Below are 3,688 nucleotides of genomic sequence, written 5' to 3' on the forward strand. Positions count from 1 at the left end.
TAATTCATATTCACTTCAATTTTTTAAAAACAACCAATATTTGTTTTCTTTAAAAAAATTAAAGCTTTTGAAATATAAGTACAATTACCTCATTTCCATTTCCTTTCCTCCCCCAACATTTCCCAAGCACCTTCTCTTATTATCTTTGGAAACTATGAGGTGATATTTTGTTATGGTTTGAAGTCATGATCTCCTGATGACTAGTGATGCCCAGCACTGGTTTATATATAAATGCAGGATTTTATCTTAATACAATTATAATTTATCATTTCTCCTGTTTCTTCTCTCAGGTAGCGCTGACAAAAAGGTCAATGGAAGGAGTGAATCAGTCCGTTGGTGTCAGAGTTTGTGTTCCTGGGACTCACCAATTCTTGGAGTATTCAACTATTGCTCTTTGTGTTCCCCTCCATGTTTTATGTAGCAAGCATGACAGGAAACTCCCTCATCGTGTTCGCTGTGGCTTTTGACCCTCACCTACACTCTCCCATGTACTTCCTGTTGGCTAACCTCTCCTTCATCGACTTGGGTGTTTCTTCTGTTGTATCCCCCAAGATGATTTATGACTTATTCAGAAAATACAAAGTCATCTCCTTTAGAGGCTGTGTCACTCAAATCTTCTTCATTCATGTCATTGGTGGTGTGGAGATGGTGCTGCTCATAGCCATGGCTTTTGACAGATATGTGGCCATATGTAAGCCTCTCCATTACTTGACTATTAAGAGCCCGAGGATGTGCATCTTGTTTTCAGTGGCCTCCTGGGTGGTTGGCCTTATTCACTCTCTGATTCAACTGGCTTTTGTAGTAGACTTACCTTTCTGTGGGCCAAATGTGTTGGACAGCTTCTACTGTGACTTTCCTCGATTTATCAAACTTGCCTGCATAGACACTTACCAACTGGAATTCATGGTCACAGCCAACAGTGGATTCATCTCTGTGGGCTCCTTCATCATACTGATCATTTCCTATATTGTCATCATAATCACTGTACAAAAACACTCGTCAAATTCTTCCTCTAAGGCTCTGTCCACTCTCTCAGCTCATATCTCTGTGGTTGTCTTATTCTTTGATCTGTTGATATTCTTTTATGTCTGGCCTTCTCCTTCAATACACCTGGACAAATTTCTGGCAATTTTTGATGCAGTTGTTACCGCTTTTCTGAATCCTGTGATATACACATTCAGAAATCAGGAAATGAAGGTAGCAATGAGGAGAGTATGCACACAGCTAGTTAGTTATAGGAAAACTTCTTAAATTGATGAGCTGAGGACTTTCTTCAATGAATGTAGAAGGTTACGATCCATCAACCTCAGAAAATATTTGCACACACACACACACACACACACACACATATATATTACACATACACAAATTATGTATATATCTTTGTCTTTCTCTATATGTTTACATATTCTTCTGATTAGTCTGGATTAATAATCTCTACTGAAAACAGAGAATCACATTTATTTATAAAGCAAAGATTATAATAATCTTGAACTTACATTCCTAAGGAATAGTGTTTACTTCGACGTAACTGATACTGAAGGCCTTTAGAAAAAGGAAAATTTCTCTCTTACTTCTTTTACACTTGTTTTATTTCTTGAGTATTTCATGTATGAATATTGGCTTCAAAAATTTCCATTCTTCTTTCTCCCCCCTCCTTTTATTTCTGGCCCCTCTTATTTCTTAAATCATTATGACTTCTTAAATTTAAAATATATTCAAATATATATGTTAAAACCATAAGATATAAATAAGATACTGAATCCATTGTGTTGCCGATTTGTATATGTGTTTACTAAACATTGTCTCCAATGCAGGAATTTCTGGACAGTTTGCTTATAAAAGCTTATTCTACTGAGCCATTTGTCTGTCTTTTGTAGTTAGTTATGTTACTCATTTGGATTTTTTCTGCTGTAGAAGAAAATTCACATCAGGAGAACACACACAGGGGTGTAATAGATGCTTGTTTTGTGTAGAAGAGTTGAAAACCATTTTGGAATACCAGCAAGGAAATAAGTAAACATGGTTTTTCTGTCAGGTTAACATTACTCTTTTCACATACATCATATTTCTATTCCTTTATATTTATTACTATTTTCTTAGTATATTTCTATGTTACAGTAAAACTCAAGAATAAATTGTATAATATTTGAAAGGAGGAATTGAAGCAACATGTATGTTTACTTTGTGAGTTCGTAAACAGGTACTAAGATACTGCATGTGTTGCTACAAGTACTCTGTGATATGGAAGTAAAACCATCCCTGAAGATATTCTGCACTTTTATAGATCTCAAAGTTCAGTTCCTCCAGGTCCCAGTCATTTGCAGGTCATCGCCAATGTAATGACAGTCACCCGGCACATACACGCACCTGCATCATCAAATTTGGTGCACTCAGACAGACACAGCAGAGTTAATCCTTGCTCTTCACTACATGACATTTTCATTTCCATTGTTCTCATTCACTGGCTTGAGGTACAGCATGAGGTTAATTGGGATCAGACTTAACTGCAGGACTGAATGACTTCCATGTTCATAAAGTCTTGTTCACATAAGTAGCCACTGTACGTCCTTATGTTCTTTGTCCTTTACTGAGAAACCTGTGAGTGGTTGGTGTCAACCCTATGATTTGTTAATCAAAAAACATTTTCTAAATTTCCATGTTATTCAAATGATATTTCATCAAGCACAGGACACTTTCATAGCAGATGAAATGTGATAATGAGCTCACAACACATGAAACTCACTAGTCTACCCACATGTTTCATTCCTTATAAGCCAGTGATGGAAAACTTGGGCTAGGAATTGGGCTAATGGTTGTGGCTCCAATGTGGTAGGCACAGAAGTAGCTGTGCCAATCTTGCTAACAGTTCCCAGTTGTTCACTCTGTTCTGTAGTCATACATTTTACTTGTAGTTTTTCAAGCCTCTATTTTTTTTAGCCCTGTTGCCCTTTTATGGTAAGAACTCACTATTCTAGACATCTCTGATTCTTTTATTATCTTTTATTAGTTCTTATAACCCTGCTCAAACTCTAAATATCTTTGCTTACATAAATTCTCTTCCATTATCAGAGTTTGTTATATTTTGTTTTTTGGATCTTGATTTATTACCTGTTACATCTGTGAAAAAATAAACAGAAAATTGAATTACATTTATTTGCAATGACAAATATATATAAATGCAAAATACATGAAAGTTCTGAAAGAACACAGACGACACAATGGTTATCCCAGAAGGATTAGGTAGGGGTTTGTTATTCCTGAGTTGTGAGATGCCCCCAGCATGACCACCAAGAATCAATGAAATTAAGAGCCTGCAAAATACTTGTACATATATTATAGGACAGACCATTTGTATTGGATAGCCAATTAATGTGTTCTTCCTTGGAAGACTATTTCTCGTAAAGTCAGCATTCCTGAACTATCTGTAGTTCTCTGTGTAGGAATGAGCCTCTTGGGCTTTCCCTCATCCATTTTACCATGGATGTAGGCCCTGTTCACATCATGTTTAAACAATCATGCTGAGACTTTATGATTACAACTTCTGACATTACTAGAGGTCACAATCTCCTAGCAAACTCCCTGCCCTCTGACTCTTACAATCTTTTTGACCTCTTCTACAATTACTCCTGAACCTTAGGTGTGGGAGTTGTTTTGTTTCAATAATGGTCTACATCCATTCCAAAGA

The 3,688-nt window shown here is 36.4% G+C and overlaps 1 pseudogene; it reads left to right on the plus strand.

Annotated features, from left to right (window-relative positions):
* Positions 1-311: 311 nt before the first annotated feature.
* Positions 312-1,251, plus strand: LOC142844925 (olfactory receptor 4F3/4F16/4F29-like; annotated as a pseudogene).
* Positions 1,252-3,688: the final 2,437 nt, after the last annotated feature.

The sequence above is a fragment of the Microtus pennsylvanicus genome, chromosome 2 (genome assembly GCF_037038515.1).
Source record: "Microtus pennsylvanicus isolate mMicPen1 chromosome 2, mMicPen1.hap1, whole genome shotgun sequence".
Classification (NCBI taxonomy): Eukaryota; Metazoa; Chordata; class Mammalia; order Rodentia; family Cricetidae; genus Microtus; species Microtus pennsylvanicus.